Source organism: Papaver somniferum, chromosome 7, assembly GCF_003573695.1.
Source record: "Papaver somniferum cultivar HN1 chromosome 7, ASM357369v1, whole genome shotgun sequence".
Taxonomy (NCBI): Eukaryota; Viridiplantae; Streptophyta; class Magnoliopsida; order Ranunculales; family Papaveraceae; genus Papaver; species Papaver somniferum.
This window is the reverse complement of record NC_039364.1, coordinates 30,619,142-30,636,851: the sequence shown is the minus strand read 5'-3', so window position 1 is coordinate 30,636,851 and position 17,710 is coordinate 30,619,142.

Here is a 17,710-nt window from a genome sequence, read left to right as displayed (position 1 = left end):
ACGAACGAGCATTCAAAAATATGGACAAACGAGGAAACCCACACAAAATTAGGAGATAGAAAATAATAATAAAAAATAAAAGAGGCGCCTAGGGACTGGGCCCACGGGCCGGCCGGTCATGCCGCCGTGGCCGGTCCCCCACGCCTCTTCCTTTATTTTTTTTATTTTCTTATTTTATTTTCATGATCTCGTGAAGATTCCTTCATCCAAGCAACTTTCCTTGTTTGAGCAAAACTCACGGTTTCTCCATATTTTCACGGTTTCTCCATATTTTCACGGTTTCATGAAACATAATAAAAATAGGGAAAGGTGTCACGGGACCGGGATACCTAGCCGGCCATGCCCTAGCCGTGGCCGGTCCCACACCTTGCAATCCTTCGTTTTCCATAACTATTATTTCCCTCATCTCATGAAACTCCCCCGTTTGAGCAAAACCCTGGTTTTTCCATATTTTCTCAAATATTGCTCAAACCATAAAAAAGTCAAATGGTCACATGACCGACTAGGCTATTCACGAAAGTATTAAAATATTATTATTATTTTAATATTCTCAAAATATTGATCAAACGAGCAAAGTTCTACTTGCTCATTCGAGCAAAATCAAGAATTTCAGTCAAAGATCAAACTCTTCTGAAAACCCAAAATATTGCTCAAACGCACATCAGAAAATACCGAAACTCTCAGGATTGAGACACGTACATGATGGTGACACTGGCATGCTTCCTTGACCGACCAAGGCCGGCCCTAAGGCTTGCAAGGAGCCGGTGCCACACATAATTTTGACATAATTTGCTCAATTGCTCATATTGGGTCCAAACTCTTTCCAACCAAATTGAAATTTGATCGAACTACCATCAGATGGTCCCAAGAGCACCAAGGTCCGGTCTCATGCCCTCTTGGTTGGTCCTTCACTTCTCCATAATTAGGTCTCATCACCTAATGCTCAGATGAGCACTATTCTAATAAGTTATTAAACCAGCATTTAATCATCCTTTCACCAACCAGTCAACAAAGGACTTTGGTGCACGCTCACTCAAGCGCTTGGGAGCTACATGGTCGTCCATCATCCCATGTAGTCGGTCACTCCTTCACTTAGTGGCCTATTTTCAGTAAATCATCAATTGATGAACAATTGATCAAAATTAGGGTTTCGAACAAACGCTTGCAAATCACGATTTTGAGCAATTTCAAACACTAATAAATTTATGTTGATCCAACAATCAACATCCGGATTAATTATATAATATTTGGTAGGTGACCAATATTTTAATTAATATTTTATTGGGTCATGTTACCAATAATTCGTCGAATTGAGCAATACTTGCTCAGTTGCTCGAATATTGATCTGACTATCAATATTCAGTAATTTGTCGAATTGAGTAATACTTTCTCAGTTGCTCGAATATTGATCCAACTATCAATATTCAGTAATTTGTCGAATTGAGCAATACCCGCTCAAATGCTCGAATATTATCTAACTATCAATATTCCGCCGAATATTGATTCAACTTAACATTCAACAATTCGTCGAATTTACAATATTTTCTCAGACGAGCAATATCAACATCATTCAAGAAATATACATGTTCAATCCATGAACCACTGAGCATTCATCAATCATGCTCAATTCAAAAAAAACTTAGACACACTGTCTAATCAAGTCAACAAATGACTAATCAAATACATGTATGCTTTGCAGACTCCACGTTCGTGAGACATCAATCACGTCACATGGGGGATATCATTTAGGGTTTTGGTCTGGCGGCCTACAACACATGTGTTCATCCATGATGAGAAATGTGAGTAAGTCGTGAAAGCGGTTGAGGGAGTTAACAAAGCAGTGGGTGGACGATCAATCAAGTCTCCACACGACATGGAACAGACTTTACCACGATATCCCACTTTCCAATTCTTTCACTCAATAAACCGTCACACTTACTGGGGTCAATATGTTTACTATTCTAACAATATAAATAAGTCTAAAATCGATGACTGAGAGGACAATAATTCTCTCGATCGAAACTTATTCACATAACTCGGTACTCCACAGTTCATCAATTTGCAGAAACCCACAACACATCCACAATCCTTGATCATCATTGATCCCACAATTCTCAGCTTCCCTCCTATAGATCAACTTATCTCCCTCTTTGTGACCGAATTGACTCTGGAACGACCATTGACTTGGTATAGGACGGAGTCCTACAAATTGATCTCTCAAACTCAAAGAACTCCCGTGCAGTGCATATGTGTGAGGTTAAGCACTTTGCTCGGTTGAGGAGTCTCGTTCACACGGTCGTCTCTTCACTTTCCTAAAAAACCAGCAAATCGTTTTTCCCCATCTACACCTAGGTTTCCTGTAAAAAACATATTTAGGTTTACAACTTAAATACCTCACTTAGGGATACATGACGCTAGGTTCTACTATCTTTTACCAGATAGTTCGTGTATCTAATCTTGTTCTTATTTATTGTCGAGGTTTTTGTCAACCTCGTATCATGAACGAGATAAATAGAAATCGCAAAATTTTCTTCGTCTCGGATTATGTGATTCTTCAAGATAGATATCTAAATCTCATCATCTTTGGTCGGTTTAAAAATGTTTTTGAGAGGCGGTTACTAATCCAGGCTTTTCAGCTAACTGAGTGTAAGTCGTACAAATTTGTGAGGTTTGCTAGCTAGCTTTGTCTATTGCAAACAGATTTCCAAGCCTTGATCTAAACAATCTAAAGGGAAATCAAATAGGCTTATCTATAGAGGCAGATTGGTATCAAAAGTATTCACTTAGGCTGAAGCAACTCTTAGGATGTAAAGGATGTCAACTAAGGAATCAATTGCGTAGAGCCTTTCGAGGTTCAAGAGAAGTAAGGAGTACGACTGCAACTGAATTGCTTGGAGGGTTAATTTGGTCTCAAGTGAAGTTTTCCTTGTTAACAAAACTTCTGATGTTTTATGTTTTTTCTTTTCCGTATTATATTATTTCATCTTTATAATATGCATGAATAACATAAGTAGTGTTTGTTCTATTTAGGTAATTTAAATCCTCATTAATTGTGATAAATAACGAGACTTGTTCTTATTGAATTTATATCTTGAAAGATATATAACAAGTTTCATACTTGACAGAATGCAAATCCTCTTGATTGGGATACGACTGATTAATCTTGGATATTGATTTGTAAGATCACCCAAGAATTCTTCTACACAATCAGGTTCACGGACTTTGTTGTCTAGTCATATTAATTGTGGAAAAGATAGTAAAAAACATTATATCACTCTCTCTCTCTCTCTCTGTATATATATATATATATATATATATATATTGTTCAAGGATCTTTAATTAGATATACTTGCAATTGTATTAGGTTTTGTCCATACAGGTTGCCCAACGAAAAATTTGGTAGTGTACTCGGCACCCTCTTTTTTCACTTGGTATATTTTTTTTACCTGAAGATCTCTCAAAGAAAGCATATTCATATTACCTTGATTGAAACATATAAGAAGGAAATCAATAGATCTCGTGTTAGAGGCAAGATAACTTAAGTTTTCACTTAGTATGAAGCAACTCCTAGGTCTCTAAAGTGCGCCAGTTAGGGGAATCAAGTGCCTGAGTCTTGCGGGGTCCAGAAGACGTAAGGATCATGACTGAAGCTCAATTGCTCAGAGGGTTGATTTGGTCTGAATTATGATACAGCTAGATTAGTGTTTGTAGCGGCTTAATACAATGCGGGTATTCAAACTGAACAAGGTTCAGGGTTTTCCCTCCAGATTGACTTTTTCTTTGTTAACAAAATTCTTGTATGTGCGTGCGTTTTTACCTTTTCCGCATTGAAAGTTTTATTTCTTTTAACTGTTAAAAATACTACAGAGGTACATTCTCATATCAACGTATTTTTTGATGTTGTACTAGGTACCCTCTCTTTTTTAGAGTAGGTTCATGTACCCCAGACTCACATCCGACATGATGATCCCTTTATATGATATGAGCAGTTCGTGTATAAATTCTAATTATGTTATTAAAACTATCTCAGATAACCTGTGCACGTGTTGGATAAAATTTATCGATACTCTTTATCACAAGAAACATCGAAATCAATGAGTTCTTTTATGAACTTTATATCAAGGATTCTGATATTGAAAAATGATCCAAAAGAAAGGAAACACTGCATGAGAAACTAGATGATCAAATCCAATTAAACAAGGATACTCTTGCTAAGATAGCTGAATTGGAAGCTACCCTTGATTACAAAAAATAAATAAATTTGGATATGAAACCGGAAAACGAAAAAGTTCAACTCTTTTGAGATTTATTATTGTTCAACTTTTGATTCTCGTTTAATGAATTATCGGAACTCAGGTGACATGCTCAGTAACCGTGAGAGTCTTTCCGGATGTGAGCTTCCTACCAATTTTTCCCTTTCCTACAATATTTGTTGCAGATGAGTTATCCATATAGAGTTTATCGTCATCCTCTACCCTCTGATATGAGGTAGACATATCTTAGTTTCCACAGACAGCTTGGTGTCTCGAGAGTCCATACACCAGTCTCTCAAATTGGTAACCAAATTAACTTCATACACCATACCACTGGCCTCATCCTTGTCTGTTTCATCCATAGTAGCATTAATAGTCTTCTTATTATGGTATATACGTTGTCTATAATTGACTACCATATGGCCAGGAATTCCGCAAACATAACAATCACCCCTTAATTTTAGTTGTTGACACCCTATTTTCGCATCCCCCGTAAAAATATTATGGTTATGCTTCAAAAACATATAAAAGATATGGATATGAAATTAATCCATAATCCCGACAAGACAAAGGAAAGATAAAAAAGCAAGAAACACTGTGCATTTCCTACCAACACCCTATCACTCACCAACATATTACCCAAAGAAAAAAATAAACTCATTATATTTTCTCTCACTTTTCTCATTGATTTTATAAATCGATACCAAAAAGAAATGGGTATGTACCTTTTCCAAAGGAAAACAAAATCCATCACCTAAAGATTTTTTCCTAACAATTCGCAACAAAAAAAAATGAAAGAAAAAAATATTTCTTTTAGCCAACCGTTCCACCGATTTTCTATTGGTGCCTCCTCCATTTCAAATGAAAAAATGATTTAAAATTCATACCCAAATCTTATCACATTACCTTTATTACCATTTTGGTTTGTCCCTCGTATAAAATCGATTTAAATTGCTATAAACAACATGGTATGAATGAGATTAACACATAATATCTTCATATCACTAGAGAAGGTCTTTATTTGCGACAACTTTCCTCTTATATACTTATGAGTGAAACATCAACATAAGAGAGAAAGAAAGGTGTAGTAGGTGAGGAGGGAAAATTCAAATACAATTAACTTTCTTTGCTTTTGTTACTCATCAACGTTTTTGTACTTCAGTGCTTTCTAATTCTAGTTGTACTCATTCGAATCTCAAACTAGAGATACTGATGTATTGATTGATTAAAGTATTAGTCATGGATTAATTAATAAAGCCATTGTGTTTAAGTAATTAATTTGAATTAATCAAGTATTGTCTTCAAGTTTTTAAAAGATTAGAATTAAATTGCTAGTACGTTAACTACTTTTAGCATATCAAGCGGGAGCAAGAAGTCACTGCAAAAAGCCTTTTAAGGTTGAACATCATATTCCAGGTATAATAATCAGTTACTCCTTCAGTAAATTATGTAGTCGTACGGGAATATGAGGTTTTCCATTTCGTAGTAACACCGTGATTGCTATTGTGTTATGTAGAAATCTGTTTTTTAATTACTGTTAACATCCTAAGTAGAGTAAATTTATGTGTGGGTATAAGCAGAATTCCATCTCACATTAGACTTATTGTCAAACTAATAATCATTACATTAATCCCTTTCTTCTATTGTCTCTGGGCTAACCTGTAGGTTAATTGTTTAATTTTAAAATGTCATCCAAATTTTGACGTGAAGTCAATCTTAACTCTATATGACAAACCTATAGCTGGATTAACATATTCGACAATATTATTTTAGGCATCAGTTTGTCCTCAATCTTTTGCAGATTATCGGTTTAATTTTGGTATTGAATCCAATTCAAAATTTAGATTAAAACTAGCCCATAATCTAAATGTGCAAATTATAGTCGAACTAGACTACTAGGTGACATCTTTCATGTTTATAATTGGCCTAAAATTCTTTAGCATCACACCTGGGGTCGCTCTAAAAACTTTCGTAATTAAGTTTATGGTTGACCTAGACTTTAGATGATCTTTATCATGTTTAGAATGCCCTTAATAATTTATTATCATGGTCAATTTGGAGTCAAACTACACTCTTAACAAATTAAGAATTGGCCTAAGCCCCCTAGATACCGAAAATGTTGAGAGTTGGCCTAAACTCTCGATGTTTAAACTCATAGTCACAACTTCACCAAGCTTTCAACTTAGCCTTTATTCATAGCTTAAAAATGAAAAGCAATTCCCAATTTCCAACAAATCATAAATCATAGATCTTTGGTCACAAACATGCATATGTGTGTTTTGGTAAAATAAATTATAAACATTCCCCCTTTTAATCATAAAGTAAAGGCCAATCTTACGACTGGGCAGTTTATGGGTGCTAACACCTTCCCATCGTACTAGAATCTCCTTACTCAGACTCTCTGATAGTAGACCATGAATATAAGTCATAACTATAATTTGTTTCACGAAAGAATTTAAACTAGTTAAAAAAGGTTCCTGACTCCTCTTAGTCAGGTGGCGAATTCAACACGTATCTCTTCTTTACAAAGTTAACTCTCTTATTAACGAACTAGTAAGAAGTTATCTCTGTAAGACTTGTGCAATAAACATTCACAAACGAATGAGCATATCCTACATACCTTATTCATTGACCATACTGTTAGAGCATAGCTCGGTCAACCTCGCATGCGTTGCTGTCTCAAGCATGTTTGTCAATGTTAGTGATCAAAACTATAAGTCTTGATTTCTAGCCTACATAGCTAAGTCTCAGACTAGGATAGAAAAGTGTAGTTGAGCTCAAGGACTTCATGGAGATTCATCATACAACGACGAAGATCTATACAAGGAACCATGGAACTTCATCAACAAAAAGGTATATGGATACTTGAACTTATCTAACACTCAAAAGTCTATCTCTTTTATCTCCTACTTATTATGAGACAAAGTCGTATGCTATATAGACTAGATCACACACATTTGACATTTCGAGCTTAGCATTCATTGCTTATCTTTTATCTCGAAATCGTGTGTTGGTAAAGCGTTTCGCTTTGATCAAGTTTATCTTCACCTAGTGACGAAAGTCATGAAAAGTTTCAATCACTTTCAGAATTGCTCTGACGTGAATCGGTATGTGAATAACGGATACATAGCGTCATCTGAGAATGTCTCAATGACTGAAATGAGAGTTTAGATTACATAACCATGTATTCGTTCAACCGAAGTTTTCAAACTTTGTTGATCAAGAGAAATCAGGAGGATTGTGGAATTGGCTTGCCAAGTCCGCAAACGCAGTCCGCAGACTCAGTCCGCGAACTGTCGGAAGTTCTCGACCGAGAATTTCTGTTGGATTTTCCAAAACTCGTTTGTGTGCTAAGTCCGCGAACTGGCGGAAGTTCTCTTTCCGAGAATCTCTGTTGAGTTTGGAAAACTCAACCGATTAACTTAAGTCCGCGAACTTGTTTGTGAACTTAAGAGGTTATAATCTAAAGACGTGCTCTGAACATGAAACATTAAATTACTAAGGAATGCTTTATGCAAACCGTGGCTATAATGTTCATGAGACGATTCAATCGAATCGAATCATCTTTGTTTCAATTGTGTCTTGTGTAGTTACATAAGATCTCATAGCAATTGAACAACTCTTTAACTAGTTCATTTGAGTCAATTGAACTAGTTATGGTGAAGAAGAACAAGGTCAATTGAACTAGTTACTATGTTGAACCAACATACACGTACACGTTTGGGTATGGTTTTCACGAACCCAGTAAACGTCTACCCAAGTGTGTGTGACAAGCTAAGTTTTTGATCTAACGGTTGAGAAACATTAGCTTGAATCTAAATCAGGTTTTCATCTAACGGTGAATAAGGATTGCTTTGTAACTAAGGCAAAACCCTGATTTGAAGGCTATATAAAGGAGACATCTAGCATTGTGCAAAACTAATCCCCACACGTATGTGTGCTACTAGTGCTCCCGCTAGAGTCGATCTCCATTAACCTTTGATTTTCTTCTCTAAAATCAGGTTAACGACTTAAAGACTTCATTGGGATTGTGAAGCCAGACCGATACTACTTTATCGTAGTTGTGTGATCTGATCTTGCATCTTCTATCGTACGAGTACAATCGATTGATTGACTTGAGATCGTGAGAGTTCTCCGATAGGCAAGATAAAAAAGTCACAAACATCTTCGTCTCACTGTTTGTGATTCCTCGACAATCCGCAAAATCAAAATCCATGGGTTTAAGTTCGCAAACCCGTATGCATACTTGACGTCGATATTCGGTAAACTTGTTTTGGTCGTAACTTCTTCGTCCGAACTCGGATTTACCTCATTCTTTTTGCATTCCCTTCAAAATGGAGATGAGGATTTTTGAATTTGGATGAGTTAATATTGGTCTTTGTCATGTCTCTTGTTTTTTAGTGTTTGCTCCGTTTCGTTGCACTTGTTCTACTCTCTTGGACTTGGGCACTGAGATTCTTGGAGAAATCATATTCTAAGCTATTTTGTGGCTATTACAAGAGTGATGTTGGTGAATCACAAAAAAGGAAGTTCGAGAATGGGTAGTAGTTCACATTGCTATATATTCTTGAGTGTTCACAATCATCTCATGTGAACTATGGTGCATAGTCGTCAATGACTTTGTATGTTCTTCTTTGTTAAGGAAATCTTTTTATACGCTTTTGGTAACCACTCTTGGTATAAATCCGTGCGAAAAATACTTATTCTACCTTCTAAGGGCAAAGATTGTTATTGCAGTATTAATCTTTATGATTTTGTGATATTGCAATTGTTTATGGGATATGTATTGTTTGCATTCGTGAACTTGAAAGTCCCATATGTTGTCAAAAGTAAAGTCGTTCATGAATCTGTATTCGTATTGATGAAAGGACGAATGGACTTTTGACATATACAAAAGTTATGCCTATGCAGTCATGTATTTGATGGAAAATAGGATAAAATCTTTTGTTTAACAAGGATAAAGTCTATTATGTCATGTTATCCACGGTATTTATCTTCACTGATCCATCTTGTTATGTTTTACCGTGAAGGCTCCATTGTGTGTCTTATGTTGAGAACGATACAACTAAGTCGATTATTCTTATTGGCTTGTTGGTTGTTCCATAAGATGTTATATGTCGAGCATTAGGAACTAAATTAATCAACCAGTTTGGTTATTTAGTTTGTACTCCATAAGTTTTCTTTCTTATGTCGAGTACATGTACGGTTAAGGTTGTCATATTCTATGATGAACTTAGTCGGGGTTCCATAAGTTCTCTTACGTTGAGCCCAAAATAATTAAATTGATTACTTCGGTGATTAGTTTGGTTATTTGTATTCCAATTAGATTAATTATAGGTTCTCTTGTAATTAATCTAGTTGAGTTTTCATATATTCCACAAGTTCTTGTGTTGAGTATATGAGAGGCTACACTATCATGTTCTTTGATTAATGTAGTCATATATTCCGTAAGGTTTTCCTTATGTTGAGTATTTGAACGGTTAAGTTAGTCATCTCCGTGTGATTGACTTAGTCGTAGCTCCATGAGTTTACTTATGTTGAGCACTTTCAATTAAATTGATTACTTTTGTGGCTTGATTTAGTTGCGTATTTCAATTGAATTAATCATGGGTTTACTTGTGGTTAATTTGGTTGAGCTTTGGATATAGAAAATCATTCCTATGGTTTTTGGTGTCCAATAAAAAATCCTTCTTTTCTTTTGAAATTAAGGTCGCTCTTGTTGTTCTCTCGGGAATGACATCAAATGGGGGAGAGTTCTTTTGAACTTGTGCTTAATGGTAATATCGTGCGGGGAGTGCGGATGTGGAATTTTATAGGGGTTATCTTGTATCTTAAAACACCTTGATGAATGTTGTTAGCTTCGGCTATTAGATTGCATCTAAATTAAGTTGGTATGTATCTTTCTTTTGGTCATGAAAGGTCTCTTGTGGAAATTTCATTATGATCCCATTCTTGTACCTTTGCCAATTTTATTGACAAAAAGGGGAAGAAATATTGTAGTTCACACTATAAATAATATGGTTTTCGGATCATTGTGTAAGGGGGAGTGGTTTCCATGATCGAGATGGAGTATTGACTAAGGGGGAGTGATACATATCACCGTAGTAGTATTGTTAAAGTCGTGATACAATTGGACTTTGATGTTATATAATAATACTATGACACTGTATAATAATGATCGAGAATCTCGATTTCTCTCATTGTTATAGCTACGAAACTTACAACTTTTGGGATCATTGGAGTACTTGGAAGGACGAAGATTTCAAGGAACGTTGAAGATTAGACTATGGAATAGGAGCCACTAAAGTTTATCTTTTTGTATTCCATATGTATTAATAGTTTTGTCACTAAAATTGACAAAGGGGGAGATTGTTAGAGCATAGCTCGGTCAACCTCGCATGCGTTGTTATCTCAAACATGTTTGTCAATGTTAGTGATCAAAACTATAAGTCTTGATTTCTAGCCTACATAGCTAAGTCTCGGACTAGGATCGAAAAGTGTAGTTGAGCTCAAGGACTTCATGGAGATTCATCATACAATAACGAAGATCTATACAAGGAACCATGTAACTTCATCAACAAAAAGGTATGTGGAGACTTGAACTTATCTATCACTCAAAAGTCTATCTCTTCTATCTCCTACTTCTTATAAGACAAAAGTCGTATGCTATGTAGACTAGATCATATACATTTGACATTTCGAGCTGAGCATTCATTGCTTATCTTTTATCTCGAAATCGTGTGTTGGTAAAGCGTTTCGCTTTGATCAAGTTTATCTTCACCTAGTGACGAAAGTCATGAAAAGTTTCAATCACTTTGAGAATTGCTCTGACGTGAATCGGTCTGTGAATAACGGATACATAGCGTCCTCTGAGAATGTCTAATGATTGAAATGAGAGTTTAGATTACATAACCATGTATTCATTGAACCGAAGTTTTCGAACTTTGTTGATCAAGAGAAATCGGGAGGATTGTGGAATTGGCTTGCCAAGTCCGCAAACGCAGTCCGCGAACCGTCGGAAGTTCTCGACCGAGAATTTCTGCTAGATTTTCCAAAACTCATTTGTATGCTAAGTCCGCGAACTGGCGGAAGTTCTCTTTCCGAGAATTTCTGCTGAGTTTGGAAAACTCAACCGATTAACTTAAGTCCGCGAACTTGTTTGTGAACTTAAGAGGTTATGATCTAAAGACGTGCTCTGAACATGAAACATTAAATTACTAAGGAATGCTTTATGCAAACCGTGGCTATAATGTTCATGAGCCGATTCAATCGAATCGAATCATCTTTGTTTCAATTGTGTCTTGTGTAGTTACATAAGATCTCATAGCAATTGAACAACTCTTTAACTAGTTCATTTGAGTCAATTGAACTAGTTATGGTGAAGAAGAACAAGGTTAATATGAAATTCTCATATGGTTAACCTTTTGGGTTACTATGTTGAACCAACATACACGTACACGTTTGGGCATGGTTTTCACGAACCCAGTAAACGTCTACCCAAGTGTGTGTGACAAGCTAAGTTTTAGATCTAACGGTTGAGAAACATTAGCTTGAATCTAAATCAGGTTTTCATCTAACGGTGAATAAGGATTGATTTGTAACTAAGGCAAAACCCTGATTTGAAGGCTATATAAAGGAGACATCTAGCATTGTGCAAAACTAATCCCCACACGTCTTTGTGCTACTAGTGCGCCCGCTAGAGTCGATCTCCATTTTCTTCTCTAAAATCAGGTTAACGACTTAAAGACTTCATTGGGATTGTGAAGCCAGACCGATACTACTTTATCGTAGTTGTGTGATATGATCTTGCATCTTCTATCGTACGAGTCCAATCGATTGATTGGCTTGAGATCGTGAGAGTTCTCCGATAGGCAAGATAAATAAGTCACAAACATCTTCATCTCACTGTTTGTGATTCCTCGACAATCCGCTTGTGTAGTCAGGAAGGATTGTAAAGAGGTGATTGATTAATCTAGGCTGTTCTTCGGGAATATAAGACCGCATTATCAATTGGTTCCTGTTCACCTTGATTTTATATCAAAAGACGGAACAAAACCTAGGGTTTATCTGTGGGAGACAGATTTATCTTTTGATAGACTTTTCTGTGTGAGACAGATCTGTTTGTTATCAAGTCTGTGATTTTGGGTTGCAGCAACTCTTGGTTGTGGGTGAGATCAGCTAAGGGAATCAAGTGCGCAGTATCCTGCTGGGATCAGAGGCGTAGGAGTACAACTGTACCTTGGATCGGTGGGAGACTGATTGGGTTCAACTATAGTCCAGTCCGAAGTTAGTTTGCAGTAGGCTAGTGTCTGTAGCGGCTTAATACAGTGTGTATTCAATCTGGACTAGGTCTCGGGGTTTTTCTGCATTTGCGGTTTCCTCGTTAACAAAATTTGTGGTGTCTGTGTTATTTCTTTTCCGCATTATATTTTATATAACTGAAATAATACAGGTTGTGCGTTCGTGATCATCAATTGGAAATCCAACCTTTGGTTGTTGATTGATATTGATTGATCCTTGGACATTGGTCTTTGATACCGTCCAAGTATTCCTTGTATTTGATAAAGACTCGCTATTGTTTTTAGCTTGAGTAAAAATCAAATCAAGAAAGAGATATTAACTCCTTGAGATACTTTTATCTAGATTGAGTCTGACTGTCTAGTTGATTCTCTAGCAAAGTATTTTGGAGTTAGTCCATACAGATTGCTAAGCGTAATATTGGGTGGTGTTGTTAGACCCCCGCTTTTTCACATACCACGCCATAATAACATATCTGAATAACCGGACTCATGTCCCATGCGCTTCCTCGATTTCTATATTAGTAATGTTAGATTCAGATTTACAAAACGTACTTTTCTTCAGAGGACCACACTTAGAGTTGCGTTTGTTATTCTCACCTTTTTGAGCTTTGGAAGATTTGTGTTCAGTCATATGAGCCTTGTTAGGCATGTCCCTTGAAGATGACACATTCTTGTCCTTGGTGCATAATAATTCTTCAATTTGAATTTTCTTTCCCAATTATACCATACTCACCTCACAAGTTTCATGCCTCAATCTTCATTTGTACTCTGACTAGGAATACGGTAATTTTTCAATCACAACAGACACTTGAAACGTCTCACCAATCACCATGCCTTCAACAAGAATTTCATCAAAAATACGCTGACGTTCAAGGAATTGGTCAACCACAAATTTCTTACTAGGTAATTAAATTCCAAGAACCTATTTACTTTTTTTTTTTGCTTCCAGATGTTCCATCTCGGTACTTTGCCATTAATACATCCCATAAATCATATTCAGTAAAATTCTCTTTTGTGATATAAAAAATCATACAATGTATCATCAAACAATTAAGTATTTTTCGCTCTATAGTTATGCTTAACCCAATCATCCAAATCAATTTCACGTCCATTATCAAATTATGCAAATTCATTTAGCATGTGATAACTCAAAAAAATAACATCGTTGATTGCCATATTTTAAAATCATCCCTATCTTTTTTTTGGTCTTCCAACATCATCTCTTCCTATTGTTCCATAAATAATATTTTTTTAAAAGATTATTGGAACTTGTAACAATGAAATATCAAACGAATAGATGAGTTTAGTAATACTAAAAAATAATCAACTAAAATTGAATACACAATGAGTCACGAGGACATAGCCATCTGCTCATCAATTTTTCCTTAACACGATAGTCCGTGGGTACACCTCAAGAATGAGGGATGCTATACCCCAACAACAGAGATATATCCAGGATAGAACTGCCCATTATAAAATGTATAAGCACGATACAATCTACCTACTCTCTGAACTTGACATCAATGATTAAGAAGAGAAATAAACAAACAAAGCGCACAACAAAACGAGTAGAAGGGAAAAAACAAGGGCTAGTTGCCTGCTTTGAGACATTTTACAAATGTTATTTTTTTCTTTTATAGGCAAACGAAGGAGGTGAAATCAATGCAAAATTATGATGGAATAATGTTGCGAGATAATGATGACATAATGTTTATAATGTTTTGAAAAATATTATGTCATACGTTGAATTAAGTCATACAAATTATTTCTGGTAAGCAAATAATTTTCTCCTATGTTAAAGCCCCAAGTTAAGCAAAACAATAAAGAGATTATTAAACTTCATTTTAATCTTTCCATAAGAGTAATTCAAAATAATTTTGACCAAGACGATAGATTTCGTATGAACCCACTCCCAAGCCCAAGTTTGGTCCGACGTGCTTCGATACGAAGCATCGCGCGCGCACGAAAGATTGCTAGCCGTTGCCCAAGTCTTCTCTCACACAAAATTGTGTTGACTCAATAATTATATACTTAGAATCTCAAGAATCCTAGTAATACGGAGGATATTCATCTTCAGTATTCCCAACATGGGACTAAAGGATCTATTTCATCCACAATAATGAAATTAGCCCGTGAACCTTAGTGAGTCATAGGTCCCAAATTCAAATCATACTAAGACCAACAGTATTCTCTATTTTCCCCAATAACTGGTACTAACGAATATAATAGTGGCGGTGGTAATGAATTTGCGAATTTTCAAGCTTTTACCGATTTAAAATAAAAAAATTCAGGTATAAGATAAGAGGTGTGGCGTAAATCATTAGGAGTAGTGTGTGGATAATGAAAAATAGTTGAACAAGTGACGCTCGAAATAAAAGGTAATATCTCGATATTGTATCCTAGTGAGAGTTGCACAAACCACAAGATGACATTGTTCAAATCATTTGTCTAGTCCATTATTGTCGATCTTCACTAGCCGGGTAATGTCAATTTATCCTGGTCTAACATCACCGACGTGCCAGTGACTAAGCAGTGCCAATTATTTTGGTACAACATCGTCAAACTGCCACTGATGCGGCAATATCAATTCTGATTGACTCAACACCGTGTTGTAGTGATCTAATAATGTGACTTTTCTTGGTCCAGCATTTTCCATTAATTTAATAGTGTCGATTGTTATTAGTCTGTCCAGTTCGTTACCGATCCAGTTTTTTCCGATTACACTTATTTTAGTATTGCTGATTTCTCTTAATGAAACGATATTCAGTCGCTCCTAGTGACATTATCATCTTTTTTTCTTTTTTAACAAGCTTAAATAAACTAGCGAGTGACATGAAAACAAAACGAATGAAAAAATTCTACAAAATTATGAAAGTGGAACCAGATTACCTAGAAAAATGAAACTATTACGTGGGAGCCCGATTTTGTGGACACTCTTCTCTGACTGGTGTTAGAGAGTGACATTTCAATCTTGTTTGAGTGTGCACAAAAATGAATTGGGCGGTGCTCTGGAAAGAAATTATCCGAACGGTGCCTTATTATAAAACAATCATGTTAAAGGGGCGTCTGGTTTCATTGGAGGGGCGGCAAACCTAATAAGACAAATAGGATCATTAGGTGGTAACTCAAGTGCCCCTTATCAAAAAAAATGAAAATGACCAATTAACCCTTATTATTAATAATCGAGATTAGTGATGATAATCAAGATTAATGTTGATAATCAAGATTAGTGTTGCTAATTAATTTTCACTTATAATAACTCTAAAATCAGATTTTTAGAGTTATAAAAAAAAAATTTAGAGGATAAGAAAAAAAAAACTTATGTGATATTTGTGAAACCCTAGATTTTGATTCACTCAACCAAAATGAGTGATTCCAGTGACAAATTTGAGATGGGTGAATCTCTATACGATAAAGAAAACAAATACTACATACCCCTTGATGGAGATCCTGATATGGAGTATTTCTTAGATGGTAGAGATGTTTTAACCCATAGTGAAGGTCAATCTCAACCAATTGAAGAAATTAGCCAACAAAGTGAAGAACCAGCAACTGAAAATGACCAGGTATACTTCTAAACTAGTTCTCATTAGCTTTTTGTTGCTTAAAATTCTTTAAAGTACGTAAAAAAAAAACAAATTTTAAAAAATTTTCAGAAGAACTTGCGGTTGGTAATTAGCTAGTTATCAACCGTAATTGAATGTTACGGTTCGTAAAGTTTCCAATACCAACCGTAACTGGTTCAATTTGGGGAAAAACTCAATCGTAATACCAGTTACGGTCAGTATAAAATTTTCGAGTCGAACAATAATTTCAGTATGGTTGGTTACGTTCTTCAGTAGTTACCAACAGTAACTCATCATGTGCATGGCAGTATTTACTGCACTTCTTACGGTTGGTAATATGTAAATAGCTACCAGCCGTAATTGTGTTACGGTTTGTGATCTGTGTTTTTTACCGATCGTATAATGATCTGTATGTTTTCATTTTCATTTCACCCTATTTGCGGTTTGTTACGGGAGGACCACTACCAACCGTAGTTGTGTTACGGTTTGTAAGTGATTGTAATTACGAACCGTATCTCTGTTACGGTTTGTATTTCCTTGTCGTGTCCAACCGTAACTTTATATATATTTTCGTTGTTCTTGTTTAGACTAATGTGGGTGTATTGTTGTCCAGATCGTGAGTGTACCTCCCCTAATGGATGAACAACCTTTAGCAAATCAACTTCTCACCCAAGATTCTAGCTCTCACTATTTAACCGAGGAGACATGGGAGGAAAAAGATGATGCAAAGCATTGGGATAGAGAACGAGGCAAGTTGATTATGTGTATCATAGTTTGTAATGGTACCACTAGTGAAAGTGCCTTTCAAATGGTTTGCGAGTGTAGTGGACAACATAGAAGTCATACAAAAAAGGGTACCGTGCAAGTAGCAAAGGCAAAGAGGAAGCAAACCATGTTCACTAAGAAGACCCGATGCCCCTTCAAGCTTCAATTTAAAAGGAACGCGGCAAAAAGGTGGTTTTTGGAGAAAGTTGTATGCGGTAGTCATAACCACCCTATACCGGAGAGTTTGCTATCACATTCGTATGCTGGACGCCTTACCGAAGAAGAAGAGAAGATCGTAGAGTCACTGACACAAATTCATATGAATCCCGTTGATATCCTCGCTCACTTAAAGGAAAGAAACCCACAAAATGCTTCTAATTTGGCTAACATCTACAACGCATGAACAAAATTGAAGGCTAAGAAATGGGAACAAAGGAACGAAATGCAACAATTAAGGCATTTGGGGGAGGCAAATAATTACTCGGTTTTCCACGATGATGATGATAAAGGACGAATAAGACATATTTTGTTGGCTAATCCTGAGTTTGTGAAGTTGATACGGTGCTCTCATCAAATCCTTCTAATGGATTGCACATACAAAACCAACAAGTTTGAGATGCCGTTGTTGAACTTTGTCGGGCAAACTTCTACCAATGCTCCTTTTAGTGTTGGTTTTTGCTTCTTGAAAGATGAGCTCGAAGAGAGCTATGTGTGGGCATTAAACCAAGTGAAGCTATTCTACGTAGAGGGATATACTCCAAAGGTGATTATTACCGACAAGGAACAAGCTTTGTTGAATGCAATAAGGAGGTTTTTACCGAAAGCT